The following is a 16,148-nucleotide window of genomic DNA, read 5'->3' on the forward strand; positions in this document are numbered from 1 at the left end:
GAGGCAGGAACTCCGGCACACCCCCATTCCCTTCCCCAGGGGCTGGGGAGACCACTCAGGTGACAGTAGCCCTGGTGCCGGCCAGGGCGGGCAGGAAGTCCAGCCAGAGGCTGGAGCAGCAGTGCTGAACTCCAGGACTGGCTGGTATTTCTATGAAGGTTCCTGCAGGAGGATGCGGGTCAAGGTGCTCGTCTGCAAAGCAGGAATGCAGGCATTTTAAGGGTTAAGGGCACTCAAAGAAAATAGAAGTAGGTGGCTCACGCCTGTAATTCCAGAACTTTGGGAGGCCGAGGTGGGCGGATCACGAGGTCAAGAGATCCACACCATACTGGCCAACATGGTGACACCCCGTCTCTAGTAAAAATACAAAAAATTGGGCGAGGTGGCGCGCGCCTGTAATCCCAGCTACTCAGGAGGCTGAGGCAGGAGCATTGCTTGAACCCGGGAGGCGGAGGTTGCGGTGAGCCAAGATCGTGCCACTGCACTCCAGCCCGGGCGACAGAGCGAGACTCCGTCTCAAAAAAAAAAAAAAAGAAAAAGAAAATAGAAGTAGGAAGAGGAAGTGGGTCCTAGTGAGAGAAGGAAGCAGCTCGTCGGAACTTCCTCTTTCTCGTCTTTCCCCGAAGCCCCCACCCCAGACCTGTCCCCGGCTCCGCTCAGCCCTCCTGCCGGGCCAAAGCCGCGCTTCTGACGCGGGGGCCTAACCTCCCCTTACTCCTAGGGGGTCGCTGGTGCTCCGCGCTGGCGCCACGGCCGTGCACCGGCCAGGGTCTGCTTCCGCGGGCTGGCGGGTCAGAGCCGGGGCTGCTTCTCAGACGCTTTGCGGACTCGGGGGCGTGACCCAGAGGATGCGGGGCCAGGCGCGCACCTGGCTGACGCGGCCCCGCCACCAGGTGGCTGGAGAGGCCGGCTCCGCGGTCAGCCCCGCCCCACAAGGCCCCGCCCCCTGACAGGCCCCGCCCCCCGCCCTCCGGAGTAGCTCAGGCTGGGCAGATGCTGCGGCTCGCCGCGCGGCTCCAGCTGGGGCGCGGTGGTCCCGAGGATCACCCGAATCGTAGGGAGTCGCCGCTGGACAGGGGCTCGGCGCCCGGCAGGGACTGCAGGTGTGTGACTGGGCAGCCGGGGTGGGTGCGGAGGGCACGCGTGGGAGCTCCAGGCAGACCTGGAGCAAGCTGGGGACAGTCGGGGAGAGTAGGCTCCGCGAGCAGCCGCCGCAGCCCGGGGGCTGGACAGATCCTGCTGTCTTCCGGCCCCGTGGACCGGGCCCACCGCGGGGGCAGCAGGTCTGCAAACCTGCACTCCAGATAGCCACAGAGACTTAAGGGGCGGCGCGCTGACCACTCATCGTTATCCGGGTAACCTCTGCTGGGCGCTTCTGTGCAGCTGTGTCCTCAGCCTCCTGCCTCCAACACAGGTCGCCCTGTGTTGTGGGGTCAGGGACCCTGTCCGCCCCTGTGGGGAACTGTCCGTGAGCGTGGGCATCAGGGCTCCTGTGCCGTCAGAACCTGGGAGTCACGGAAATGCCCGCGTAAGGCGCCCTCCGTCGAGCCTCACTCAGCCTGCTAGTTAGCCCGCGTTGGCTCCAGACGCGGCTGCTGTCCTAGAGAACTGCACGCTTTCTGCTCTCAGAGGTTCTGTGTTTACACACTGGGCATCCCCGCGTGACTGTGTGTGTGTGCGTGCATGCGCGTGTACGCGTGCTGGCCCATCCCGGCCTGGGGTAAATACACAAAAAGTTCAGGTCAGTAAGAGGAAGGAGATTGTTCAGAAGGAAAAGGAAGGCGAGATTAAAGCAGCAGGATGTGGTATAAAGCGAGTTAACAAGACTCCGAGTAGAGAGGAGGGGTGGGTTTAGGCAGAATGAGGGCTAAAAGTAGGCCAAGCCTGCCTCCAAAGTCCTCTCTGGACTGACACCCTCGTTTTCCTTCCGTGTCTTCTCATCCACCCCACACTTTCCTTCCTACCCTCAGGACCACCTCTAAGGCACTGGCTCCCAGAGCTGACTGCAGGTTGGACTCTCTTCCAAGCAGTCCTACAACATGGCTTTCCAGGGATGGGATCTGGAATCTGTATTTTTCAAAAATTTTAATGAGCTCCTTAAGTGGTGATGCTGAAGCCATTGCTTGGGAACCATGCATGATGTGGAAAAGAGATCCAAGTTCCAACCAGATCCAGCTGTGTGACCTGCAGCATCACACTGTCCCCCAACCCAGCCTCAGTCTCCTTATCTGTAAAATGGGCTCTCATATTGACCCATAGAGCTGTGTGGAATTATTATTATTATTATTGACATAGGGTCTTGCTCTGTCACTCAGGCTGGAGTGCAGTAGCATGATCATGGCTCACTGCAGCCTTAAACCCCCAGGCTGAAGCAATCCTCCACCTCCGCCTCCCAAGTAGCTGGGATTACAGGTCAGCACCACCATGCCCAGCTAATTTTTGTATTTTTTGTAGAGGCAGGGTTTTGCCATGTTGCCCAGGCTGGTTTCAAATTCCTTGAGCTCAAGCGATCCGTCTACCTTGGCCTTCCAAAGTGCTGGGATTATAGGCATGAGCCTCTGTGCCCAGCCCAGTGTGGAAAATTAAGTGAGGCGTGTATGATGAGAATGGCTGCATGTGGGAGATGCTCTGTGGATGTTTGTAGAACGCTGGATTCCGTGTTTCCTCGGTATGGCTGCAGGGGTGTGGGTCTTCACTAGGGGATCCATGGAAGACAAAGAAGACAGTTTTGGATGGTGGAGCTGTCTTCCTGCTTCAGGGCTCCCTCCCCTGCTTTTTGAAGCCTTACAAGCCAGGACTGTGGGGGCAGGAAGGCTTGGGGTCTTTGTGTGCTGAGCCTCACTGGGGTTTTAAGAACCTCCCTCCTTTCATTTCTAGCTTAGAAAAGGGATGATTCATTATCCTCCCTCCTCAGGCTGGAGTAGAAGCAGACAATCTCTGCCTCCCTGCTTGTCTTTCTTCCCTCCCATTCACTGTTTATTGTTGCCCTCAAGAATAACAGGTTGCCCAGCTACTTGGGAAGCTTAAGTGGGAGGATTGCTTGAGCCCCGGAGTTCAAGGCTGCAGTGAGCTATGATCGCTTCATTGCACTATAGCCTGGAAGACACAGAGAGACTCTGTCTCAAACAAACAAACAAAAAACAAGCAAACAAATAAAAGAAGAATAGGTTGGACGCTAGTGGCAGTGGGTGACAAGAGCATTAGGGGTTGATGTTGGCATGAGGATGAGAAGGCCGGGGTGCAAACTGCTCCATACCCCTGTGTTAGCCATCCATCAGGGGCCTGCTGGCTGAGGAGTGGGAGAGGAGGAGAGCCAGGAGCCTTTTTGCCTGGGTAGCCTAGAGTTTGGAAGCCCCAGCTTGGGTTCCGCTGAGCACTCAAGCTGTGCTGACTTGGCCTTTCTTCAAAGACGCTCATCCCAAGGGACTGAGCTGGCTGGCCCCGTGGGACCTCTGAGAACCAGAACACCTGTTTGGCCTCAGCTGGTGAGCTAAAAGCCTGAACCAATGTATTAAGAAAGAAAGCTGGCCAGGTGTCATCGTTCACACCTGTAATCCCAGCACTTTGGGAAGCCAAGGCTTTGAGGCCAGGAGTTCAAGGCTGCAGTGAGCTATGATCGTGTCACTGCATTCTAGCCTGGGCGATAGAGTGAGACCCTGTCTTTAAAAAAAAACAAAAAATAAAATTTAAAAAACAGAGAAAGCTCCTGGAAGAACAAGATAGAGTGATCCTTAGCAAGTCAAGGGAGAGGTGTTTAATTTGATTTTTGAGCCTCAGATATAGGTGGGGTGGGAGGAGAGAAAGGAAAGAGTACATCTGACTTCTGCCCAAAGGGAAGATGATACCTTCCCATAGCAAACATGTATTACATAGTAGGATATTTCATCAATTTGAAGATGTACATATTTTCACGTTTTGGCAACACTGAAATCAAGGTACATGTTACCGTTTATGGCATCTTCCAATTATAATAGGCAACACTATTTCTTCCTTATTGCCACACAAAATAATGGTGCATCTTACAATTGATGGCATCTTAGATTCTGTTAAATACAATGTATTTTTCACAGATTTGGGGGTATGTGTTAGCGATACACAGGTTCACATAGAATTATGTTGTTCTCATAGCTTTCATACATAAATTTTTCTAGTAGCTCTCTACTCAAAGTATCAGAACTTTTCAACGTATTCTGTTTTAAAATATATCTTTGTAAAGTATGTTGCTTTCATTTATAAATGTGGCTTGTCGGATATGATTGAATAATTTCTTGAAATTTTCATCAAATGGTTCTGGACGGCCATTCTCTTTTGTACCCTGTGTCTTTTTGTACATTCGTGCTTCTTTCTCTTTCATCCTTCTCCTCGTCCTTTTCTCCTTTGGCTATGACTTCATGGTGTTGGGTACTGTGCTAAGTATGTCATGTCCTTTCATCTTCACAGTCACACTCTGAGGTAGCTACAATTATTGCCCCCATTTTACCTATGAGAAAACCAAGGACCAAGGCCACACACGTAGGAGGTGCCGGAGCTGGGCTGACTCTAGCGTCTGCTCTTAACCAGAGTTGGCCAAGCCTAAGTGATGGCTTAGGTGTTCCTGTGGGTGTCAAGCACGTACCCTATACAACACAATTTTGGAGGCATGAATTGTGGCCACCAGATGCTTTTGTTTGTTTGCTTACTTCTAGGATAGTAGCTAGATTTTAGATAGTTGAGGTTATTGGTTAAGTGACTTCCAAATAAGCGAGTCACAGCTATAAGAAGTTACACCCAAAAGGGGGTTGGAGGCTGATGAATGGGAAGAAATGGATGACTTTCATGGCACAGAGAAGATCCTGGGTCCTTCTTGAGTCTTCTGAGTCTATCCAGTGGTATGCTAGACTTCGGGTCCTAGAGTTTGGCATCCATGGGAGACGGCTGCTTCCATGGGAGCTTCTCTCATGCTGCCATGATGATGTAAGATAACACATCTGCGTGAGTCACTTTTCTTTTTTATTTCTTTATTATTGTAATTTTTTAGACAGAGTTTTGCTCTTGTCACCCAGGCTGGAGTGCAGTGGCGCGATCTCGGCTCACTACAACCTCCGCCTCCTGGCTTCAAGCGATTCTCCTGCCGCAGCCTCCCGAGTAGCTGGAGTTACAGGCGCCCGCCACCACGCCCAGCTAATTTTTGTATTTTTAGTAGAGATGGGGTTTCGCCATGTTGGCCAGGCTGGTCTCGAACTCCTGACCTCAGGTGATCTGCCCGCCTTTGCCTCCCAAAAGTGCTGGGATTACAGGCGTGAGCCACCGCACCCAGCCTGCGTGTGTCACTCTTCAGCTGAAAACGCTGCAGAGCTGCATGACTTTCCAGAGATGGTTCACACCCACCACCCATCCCAGGTCCACCCCTCCTGCTTCCTCTCTGGTAGCCTGAGCAGATCTCTGCACCTTTGTGTGTGCTGTTGCTTCTCCCCAGATTGCCCTTCCCCGCCTCTGCCTGCCTGGTGAACTGCCAGTTCCTCCCACAAGCTCAGCTCAAGCCTCATCTTCTGATGCTCTTCCTTTGCCCCTCAGCACTAACCATCTCCTCCTTCATTGTGCTTTCTATGTTTTCGCACCATAGGGCTGACCACCCAGGCCTACAGGGCGACCAGTGACCCGGCACAGCTATGGCCTGCTCACCCTAGCCACCTGATGTTCAGCATGGCATCAAGCTGTCATCCTGAAACTCCCTGGGATCTCATAGGCAAGGTGCCCAGGCACAGCAACGGCAGAAGTTGCCAGATCACAGGATGGGTTGGGGGGCTGGGGGTGGGGCCCGGAGGGAGTGGTGTGCTTTTCATTTTCATGTCCTCGGGAGTCTTGTTGTTGTTGACCTAGGCAAATGAGCTTGTGTGGTTTCCTTGTTAGGGGGCAGGGCTGGGGTGTGAAGGCTGAAGGTGGCCTCACATGGAGCCAGGGGGCCCAGTTTCTGCCTAGCTCCCCCACTCCTAGCCACGTGATCTTTGCTAAGTCCATCTACCTCTCTGCGTGTCCGTTTCCCCATCTGTAGGATGGAAATCTGGCACTCAGTACTTTATGTGGCCCCTGCCTAATCGCTAACATTTCACTTGTTCATTCAACACTTCTGCATGGAGGACACCTTCTGTGTGCCAGGCATGTGCCAGGCTCTGAGGATGCTGAGCAAGACAGGCAATGATCCTGCCCCGTGGAACTCACAGTCTCATGGACAAGATATGCAACACACATATTGTTTAATTACAACTGTGAGAATTATGGGATACTCTGAGATTATGGAAAGGGAACTCAATATAGTTGAGGGGTTAAGCAAAGGTTTCTCTGAAGAAGTCATATTTGAGTTGAGACTTGAAAGATATAACATAAAAGAAAATAATAACAATAATGCCTACCAATTAGGAAATACTTGCTAAGGGCTCTTTGGGTGCATTATCTCTGGCATTCTTTTCAACACCTGGTGTGTGGGGTATGTGGGCTCCCTCTCCTGTAAGGATCAGGTGATAGCACTACTGGCAAGCACCCTTCTCGGTTTCTGACACAGACCAGGGACTCATCCCCACCTTCCTCACCCCTCCCGGTATTCCAAGGTCCAGCTTATGGATGCTGAGGTCATAAATACTAATGTGCGGGCTCTCTTCTCCCTTCCACTGACACAGATAGCGTGTCCCACTCAGGAGCCCTCTGCATTTGTGCATCTCCGTCAACAGCTCAGGGAGTTGAGTCCCCATCCACAGAAAACTCCATCATGTTGATTGCCGGGCCTTGGTTCTGTCCCTCTTAGGAGCCGCTGTCCTGGGAGGGTTCAGAAACTCTGATCCGGATGGTCTGTCTCATCTAGGAAGTCCCTTGTCCAGCTCCCATATCCTTCTTCCACGAAAGCTGTCTCCCCAGAACCATGGAGTGTGTGCAGATGTATCAGTGGGTTTTTGGTCTGAGTATTTGTTCCTGCATGGCTTGGTGGTTTGGCTCTTGTCAGGCAAATCTCCATGCAGCCACTTCCACTCAACCTGGCCGAGCCAGCCAGCCTCCTGCGGGAGGGTTCTGCAACAACCAGATCGCATCTACACTGACAGCTCTTCGAGGGGAGTCTCAAACTCTCTCTAGATAGGGGGCCCCTTTGAAAAACTGATGAAAGCGATAGATCATCTCCTCTCTCATCACCCATAAGTGCATATGTACATGAGAATGCATTTGTACGTGTGCACGCACACACGCAGTCTCTCTCTCTCTCTCAAAGTTTTGCATAGAATTCTAAGGTCTTCTTGGATCTCTGCAGTTCACGAGGGATTCAGGTTAATAACCCCTGTTCTAGAAAACATGACTTTCTCTATGCTGATTTCTTTGGATTATCCCCAGCACAGCTCCCTGTGGGAGGAAGCTGCTGTCAGAAGCAAGCTGGGGATGGTGATGAATAATGAAAACTGTACAGAGGACGCCGGTAGCGACTCACTGGTGAGAACCCAGAAGTGACATGCTGGGGGCCGGCTCCTGACTGTACACTGGGCCACCGCTGTGCTGTTGGATTTCTCACCAAGTTTTGAATTCAGCCCATTTTCAAGATGATTTTTTTTTTTTTTTTTTTTTTTTTTGAGGCGGAGTCTCGCTCTGTCGCCCAGGCTGGAGTGCAATGGCGCGATCTCGGCTCACTACAAGCTCCGCCTCCCGGGTTCCCGCCATTCTCCTGCCTCAGCCTCCCGAGTAGCTGGGACTACAGGCGCCGCCACCACGCCCGGCTAATTTTTTTGTATTTTTAGTGGAGACGGGGTTTCATTGTGTTAGCCAGGATGGTCTCGATCTCCTGACCTCGTGATCCGCCCGTCTCGGCCTCCCAAAGTGCTGGGATTACAGGCTTGAGCCACCGCGCCCGGCCTTCAAGATGATTAAAGAGTGAGAGAGAAGGCCGGGCATGGTGGCTCACACCTGTAATCCCAGCACTTTCTGTGAACGAGGCGGGTGGATCACCTGAAGTCAGGAGTTCGAGACCAGCCTGACCAACATGGAGAAACCTCATCTCTACTAAAAATACAAAAATTAGGCCGGGCGCGGTGGCTCACGCCTGTAATCCCAACACTTTGGGAGGCCGAGGCAGGTGGATCATGAGGTCAGGAGATGGAGACCATCCTGGTTAACACGGTGAAACCCTGTCTCTACTAAAAATACAAAAAATGAGCCTAGCATGGTGGTGGGTGCCTGTAGTCCCAACTACTCAGGAGGCTGAGGCAGGAGAATGGCGTGAACCTGCGAGGCAGAGCTTGCAGTGAACCAAGATTGCACCCGTGCACTCCAACCTGGGTGACAGAGTGAGACTCCATCTCAAAAAAAAAAAAAAAAAAAAAATTAGCCAGGCATGGTGGCACATGCCTGTAATCCCAGCTACTTGGGAGGCTGAGGCAGGAGAATCATTTGAACCCGGGAGGCAGAGGCTGCGGTGAGCCAAGATCGCACCATTGCACTCCAGCCTAAGTAACAAGAGGGAAACTTCATCTCAGAACAACAGTAACAAAAAAAAAAAGAAAGAGAGAGAGAAAGAGAAAGAAAAGTTGTCTGTGGCCATACACATGAAAATAAACAGTCTACAGATCAGAGAGGCAGGCATGGCTGTTTCTTTGCCACAAAAGTCTGCAACCTCCCGAGTTCCCAGGCACTGGCATGAGCTTGGGGCTTTGTTTCTCTGATGTGGTCGTAGTTCTTTAGAACCAGTGCCTTGATGTAAAGCGCCATGTGTGAAGGATGTTTTCTTCAATTCCTCTTTTCTAAGGATTTTTAAAAGCATGAATGGTTGTTACGTTTGTCCAATACTTTTTTAAAGCATCTACAAGGAAACGCTTATATTCTTTCACTTTGTGATAGATTTATGTGACACATTAGGTCATGAACTTCCACGTATTGAACCCTTTGCATTTCTGGAATAAACTCGATTGGGTCAAGGTACTTTATTCTTTCAGTACTGTGCTAGGTTTGATTTGCTGTGATTTTCTTTAGGAATTTTTTTTTTTTTTTTGAGACAGTCTCACTCTGGAGTGCAGTGGTGCGAACCTCCACCTGCCAGGTTCAAACAATTCTCGTGCCTCAACCTCTGAGTAGCTGGGATTACAGGCATCCACTACCACACCGGCTAATTTTTGTATTTTTAGTAGAGACGGGGATTCACCATGTTGGTCAGGCTGCTCTTGAACTCCTGGCCTCAAGTGATCCATCCGCCTTGGCCTCCCAAACAAAGTGCTGGGATTATAGGAGTGAGCCACCGCATCCTGCCTCTCTTTAGGATTTTTGCATTAAATGAATTTGGCCTCCATTTTCCTTTTCTGTGCTGCTGTTGTCAGTTTTTGATATGCTGACTTTGCAAACGACTTTGGAAGCATGTTACCTTCTCCCGCGCCCAGTGACAGCTTATAGAGTGGGGAATGAGCTGCTCCTTGGAAGCTGGGAGAACGGCTCCGGTCTTGAGGTCTTCCACTGTGGGATTCTTGGCTTCCCACTCCCCAAACTTCCTTCTCTTCTCTCTTCCTCAATCCTCCCAGGTACACACCTGTAAACCTCAGTGCTCCCAGGCTCATGCCCAAGAGCCATCTTTGATTCTTGGCTTCTGATGTTCAGCCACTAGGTCCCATGGGTCCTTACTTTATATGCCTTTCAGCTTACAAAAATGCCTATTTCTACACGGAACTGGGCAGATCCACATTGAGTGCATTCCAGGTGCTGCATTTGGAGGATGCTGATCAGCCACTTCATACTCAGAGAAAGGTAACCAAGATGGCGATGACAGAATATGAAGTAATTAAGAAGTAGAGAGGTTTTTCTCCAAGAAAAGACAGAGGAGAAGTAGTATCTGTCTTCAGATGTTTGATGAGCAGTGTCCTTTGAAAAAGGTGAAGACGCCTCACCTGGGGGTCATTCTCCAGGATGGAAAAGGGATAATGGAAGAAAAATTGTCAGAAAATAGACTCTAGCTCACTAGAAGGAAGATCTTAGAGAAACTCAGAGCAGATCAACAATGGAATGGGAGGCTTTGTGGTGGTGAGTTTACCGTTGGGGAAAGTATGCAGGGAAAATACGTGTTATATATTATAGAAATGATAGCCGTGGGAAAGGAGACCAATATAGCTCATTTTTAAAGAGCCTGTAGTTCTCTAAATCATGGTGGCCATGTCTGACTGGTTGTGTAAACACTGGTTGTTCTGAGAACATAATTCGAGTTTAAGTAGTTCAGTGACCTTGAATAAATACGTCCCATAGCTGGGCAGTTTGCTCAGAAATCCCACAGCCCTGCTTCACAGCCCATTCCCCAGAGCAGAAGCACCTTGGCTGTTAGAAAACCATAGCCATTCATGGACACTGGGACCCTCGCCCACATCCTCTGCTGGGAGCATGGGTTTTTCTTGGAGTCTCTTGTTCTTGGCTCCTTCAGATACCTGGTAAAATAAACTAATTGAACCCAATTTCAAAATCGCCTTCCTCTGTGAGTGTCCCAGATAAGATCATGGGGCCAACGTATCTCACCTCCAGTTTGAGCTAGGAATTAATGTCCTCTTGTTCTTGGGGTTTTCAAGTCAACGTTTCATAGGTCTTTGCACCATGCATTCACTTCTGTACCATGTTGAGAGTTTCATTTTGAGAAAACAAAAAGCTCTGTGTTCTCTTTGGCCCGTTACTGTGCTTAAGAGAACACAGGGGGCTGTGATGTGATGTACGGGCTACAGGATGGGAATAGAAGGTCTAATCTCTAGTCCTGGTCCCTAATTACCTCCTCGTCTTGCTCAGTCTGTTTCCTCCTGGACCAGTTGGACTCTATGATTCTGACCTCCTGTGAGTTTTCAAAGCCTGCTCTCCAAGAGTTGTCTTGTGGGAGCTGCTCTCATGGGCTGAGCAGAGAGGGGACCTGCTCCTTCCCTCATGGTGCCACCTTACGACAGGACCCCCAGTGACTATGAGTCCCTCTTCAGACCCCAATGGCAGAAACCCACCCTCCAGCCCGTGATCCTGCTGGAAGGCTTCCTTTCAGGTCACTGGTGGTTCTGGAATGAAAAGTTCCAATAGTCTCTTCCCAAACTGCATCTTTTTTTTTTTTTTTTTTGAGACGGAGTCTCGCTCTGTCGCCCAGGCTGGACTGCAGTGGCCGGATCTCAGCTCACTGCAAGCTCCGCCTCCCGGGTTCACGCCATTCTCCTGCCTCAGCCTCCCGAGAACCTGGGACTACAGGCACCCGCCACCTCGCCTGGCTAATTTTTTTGTATATTTAGTAGAGACAGGGTTTCACTGTGTTCACCAAGATGGCCTCGATCTCTTGACCTCGTGATCCACCCGCCTTGGCCTCCCAAAGTGCTGGGATTATAGGCATGAGCCACCGCGCCCGGCCACATTTTTTTTTTTTTTTTTTTTTGAGACAGGGTCTCACTCTGTCACCCAGGCTGGAGTGCAGTGGCACGATCACAGCTCACTGTAGCGTCAACCTCCCCAGGCTCAGATGATCCTCCTGCCTCAGCCACCTTAGTAGCTGGGACTACAGGTGCATGCCACCATGCCCAGCTAATTTTTTGTGTTTTTTGTAGAGACAGGGTCTCACTATTTTGCCAAGGCTGTTCTCAAAGTCCTGGGTTCAAGCAATCCACCTGCTTTGGCCTCCAAGTACATGCTGGTTATTTTCACTTGATGCCCTATTTCAACTTAAGCAATGTCCAGTGCCCAACTCTGCATCTACAAAGCAGGCTTCCTCTGCAGACTTCCCCATTTCTGTCTCTGCTGAAACCAGACTCCCAGCCTTGAAGCCTTGGACTCATCTCTGAGTCCTCCCTCCATCTTCCTTTTTCCCCACTCACCAGCCAGTTTTGATGGTGCTTCCTTTCTCCATGGTTCTTGTTTCTCTCACTTCCCCATTGCTCTCTCTGCTACCCAATTTGGCTTTCTTTACCATATGCCTCTGGTGGGCTTTTTGGACCACAGGCTCTTCCTCTCTTCACCAGGAGATTCTTCTTATGAAAACTTCTGTGTCACTGTGTTCAGATGCCTTTGATGGTACCCCACTGCTTAGGGGGAGTCCAGAGTCCTTAGTCTTCTGTTCAAGTTTTGAAGTTGGTTCCCACTCCTTTCTCCACAAATCCTCACGCTCTCCTCCAGCCAGACTGCTTGACTCAGTTTTCCCAAGACCTAATGTGTGTTCTTGCCTCACTCACCCCCTTCCCAATGAGGGAAGCTTTCCAACCATTTTGTTCAGTGCTGACTCTCCAGTGCCTTGCAGGGACCAGCATTTGTCATTCAATCAGTGCTTGCTGAATGAGTGATTGCCCGGTTGAGCAGCCAGCATGGAAGAGGCCCGGGCCTCAGCTTTGGATGACTGATGATCAGGCAGGCTGGGCTGCTCCCCATCTGAGACCTCTGTGGGGTTCAGTCATCCTCCCCCCATGGACCCTTCAGGTATGTCACTGGCCTTCTGTGCACAACTGCAGGGGCTTCAGACACCTATGGCTTTGTGATCCACTGTGGGACAAAGCAGCTGTCCTCCTCTGGGCTGCTTCAGACCCCTGAGCCTCTGACAAACTCCAGGTGCAAACTCCAGGTGCTGAGAGCCCTCTGCTTGGGATTTTTTTTTTTTTTTTGAGATGGAGTTTTGCTCTTGTTGCCCAAGCTGGAGTGCAGTGATATGATCTCAGTTCACTGCAACCTCTGCCTCCCGGGTTCAAGCGATTCTCCTGCCTCAGTCTCCTGAGTAGCTGGAATTACAGGCACCCGCCACTACGGCAAGCTAATTTTTGTACTTTTGGTAGACGTGGGGGTTTTACCATGTTGGCCAGGCTGGTCTTGAACTCCTGACGTCGGGAGATCTGCCTGCCTCGGCCTCCCGAAGTGCTGGGATTAAAGGTGTGAGCCACTGCGCCTGGCAGGGAATTTTCTTACCACCCTCCCATTTAGTCAGATTTAAGATGAGCAGTTAGCTAAGTCTGAGAGCAGGGGAAGCCCTGGTAGGGGGAAGCCCTTCCCCCAACAAGCCACTCCCAGTCTGGTGACAGCTTCTGCACAAGAGCCTAGGGAAGTGTCTGTTTGCAACACGGTGTTTACAAGGCAGAGGGGCTTCCTGTCCCGCCCGTGCCAGGCTGTGGGGCAATCAGGGCAATCAGGAGCTATGTTTTCAGAGGGAGTAAGGCAAAGAAACTGTTGAGGGATTTCTGGGGATTCTTTGAACATCACCAGGGGTTGCCTGGCCTACTTGACCCTGGAGGACAAGGAAGATGTAAAACTCAGGTTTAAAAATTGGGAGCAAATTAAAGTATTGCTAACAATGATTAATTTGCTTGTGGTCCTTTGCAGCTTGCAAAAATACGAAGCATTTTTCACAAAAGTGGCCCTCCCTCTGAGTCTAATGTGGAAATCTTTAGAGCAAAAACCTTCCTTCCCTCACTCCCAAGCAGGGAGCATGGGTCGAGTAAGCAAGGACAGAGTTCTTTCTTTCTTTTTTCCTTCCTTCCTTCCTTCCTTTCTCTTTCTTTCTTTTTTTTTTTTTTTGCAGAGGAAAGAGTGCTTTCTGGGGGAAGGGGAGAGCAGTGGAAATGACTCCCCAGGAGAGATAACTCCCCCATTCCAATTCAGAGCTCATGCATGATGGAGAATGACACTCTCTCTGTGCATATCTGAGAAATGGGCTGAGGAGGCTGATACTGGCCCCTCCGCCTCCTCCAAGGACTGTGGCAGCCCTAGGGCGCACACCTGCCAACCTGGAACCACTGCTATGGCACCCACAGAAACACGAGCTTGTGTCCAGAGCCCTTGTTGTGTCTTGGGCCTCAGTAAAAGTATCTGGAAAGGTCTTGAAAGGTGGGTTGGGCTTTCTTGGCCCTGGGGACAGGAATATAGTCCACTTCCCCTCTTCAGTGGGTGGGTAACCCACGCGTGGGTGATCAGAAGATGGGGCTCGCTCTTCCCAACTGACTTCTGAAGACCTGAGGTTGTTTTTAGTGGTGAATCCTTTCTCTGAACCCATTTGATGCCAAGTGTGAGCTGCCCAGCTGTAGGGCCAAGGTGCAAAGGCTCCTGTGAGATCAACACATTAGCCTGTGGGTCAGGGTGCTATGATAGTTGTTGTTGTGAGGGGATTTGCTTTACTGTGCAAAACAGAGAAAAATAAGGGTGTGGCCCTTTAAAGAACTTGCTAATAAAAACCTCCCACTTGAGAGAGGCAGAGGTTGGCCTGAAGGGTGGGGTTGAGGAGGGAGATGATGGGTGGAGTTGAACAAGGACTAGCCTTGTGTAAGCATCAAGAAAACACATTTCTGAACTAGTGAGGTGAAGTAGCTCAGGTCCAAGGCATGTGAGATATTTGGGAGTTGGTTCAGAAGGTTGTTCTAGATGGTACTTGAGTTGCCTAGCAGAACAGATGGTGGGGACTTGTGGAAGTTGATGGAAGCAAGCCCTCAATGCTGGACCATGTAATGGGTGCAATGAATAAACAGGAGGCGTCCAACTTCCCATTCCCTCATTCTCTCAGCTGTGGCCCAAGGCACTGTGCCATCACAGTCCAACGCTCTCCTCTGAGATGGATGTAGCTGGTCAAGAATGCTCCTTCTTGGACCATGGCTCAACTCTGCCAGGTTCCCTTCAAGGCTCCTGTCCAGGGGCTGTTGAAGGGATGGGGTTGCAGCCATGGTCAGCATATGATAATGGCCACAGTTGCACCTTGGGTCCAGAGCTCAGTGGCCTCAGAGGGTCCCATCTCCCCTCCTCCCCCTACCTTTCCTTCCTGCATTTTCAAAGCTGGGGGTTTACTTCTCATTGGCTGTGTTACTCCTAAGATCTGTTCAGTAGATGGAGGTGAAAATGGTATTTTTCACTAAAATATCTGACCTTGTTTAAGGAGAAAAAATTTTGTAATGCCCATAACTTATTCTCATAGTACTTTGTCGACCAGTAAGAGATTACCCCTAATTCATTTATAAAAACATTACTCTCTCATCTTGAGTTGCTTCAATACTAACTGGCCAGCCCAGTTTGCTCCAATGAGTGTCTGGTCTTTAAATAGCTCAATCCCTGCTGATCACCCTAGAGTAGGACATGCAGTGGTGGGAACTCCATGAAGAAAACGTATGCTCCAGAAGTCATCTCTGGAGGATGACTTCACCTTTTATGAGGTGTCTCTATCAAAATTTTGCGAATACCATGTGGTCTTTAAGTCAGACCATAAACCACACTCTACAAATTCAGGAGAAACTCACCAGGTGTAACTAAATGACCCAGTAACAGAAAAACAAAAACATAATTTCTCTTTTTAGATAACTCAGCATTCACTGAAATAATAGTTGGTCTACTGGTTTCTCTGTTGGATTGGAGAGACCCAAAATAATAGTGGCTTAAACAAGATAGAGGTTTATTTCTGTCTCATGTAGCAAGCTGGGCATAAGTGATCCAGACTTCACATGACAGTTTTATAGGTTGGGAACTAAGGTTCGTTTTGTGTTGTTGCTCTGCCTTCTTCAACATGTAGCTCTCATGGTCCATGATGGCTGCTCTAGCGATTGCCATCACATCTGCATTCCAGCTAGCAAGAGGGGGGTAAAGGGGAAGGGAAGGGCATGCCTCTTCCTTCTAAAAGCATGATTTAGAAATTGCACTTACCAATGTCTATTCATATTCCAGTAGCCAGAATGTAGTCATATGGTCATACTTAGTTACAAGAGTCTGGGAAATGTGATCTAAAATTTCTAAAAGTTATATTCCTATAGAAGGAAGGAGAATACATATGGAAGAACAATTATGAGTATCATCCACACCTGAACTTTGTGAATCTTCATTGTTATATGGATGTTCTTTATCCCTTCTGTTGTGGAGTAAGCATGACTTCTAAGCCCTACTGAAAACTGTTGATAAAAAACAGCATGCTACACCAAAAGGTGGAATTAACCCAAATGTCCATTGATGGATACATGGATAAACAAAATGTGTATATACATTCAATTGAATATTAGTGATCCTTAAAAAGGAATGAGGTTCAAACACATGCTACATTATGCGTGAACCTTGAAGACATTGTGCTAAGTGAAGTAAGCCAGACACAAAAGGACAAATACTGTATGATTCCACCTATATGAGGTAGCTAGAGTAGTTAAACTCATAGAAACGGAAAGTAGATTAGAGGTTACCAGAGGCTGGGGGGAGAAGTTGTAGAG

At 49.7% G+C, this 16,148-nt stretch overlaps 1 protein-coding gene and 1 long non-coding RNA gene across 3 annotated transcripts in view; both read left to right on the forward strand.

The window, feature by feature from the left end:
- LOC126939847 (uncharacterized) overlaps positions 1-16,148 on the forward strand; it is a 234,254-nt gene that overhangs the window by 146,007 nt on the left and 72,099 nt on the right. The gene's annotated exons all lie outside the window — the stretch shown is intronic.
- PIK3R5 (phosphoinositide-3-kinase regulatory subunit 5) overlaps positions 971-16,148 on the forward strand; it is an 86,810-nt gene continuing 71,632 nt past the window's right edge. Inside the window, exon 1 of one of the 2 annotated variants that reach the window (XM_050765275.1) lies at positions 971-1,103. The gene's annotated coding sequence lies outside the window, so the exon portion shown is untranslated. The remainder of the gene's footprint in view (positions 1,104-16,148) is intronic. The other variant, XM_050765276.1, reaches the window with a different exon arrangement.

The sequence above is a fragment of the Macaca thibetana genome, chromosome 16 (genome assembly GCF_024542745.1).
Source record: "Macaca thibetana thibetana isolate TM-01 chromosome 16, ASM2454274v1, whole genome shotgun sequence".
Taxonomy (NCBI): Eukaryota; Metazoa; Chordata; class Mammalia; order Primates; family Cercopithecidae; genus Macaca; species Macaca thibetana.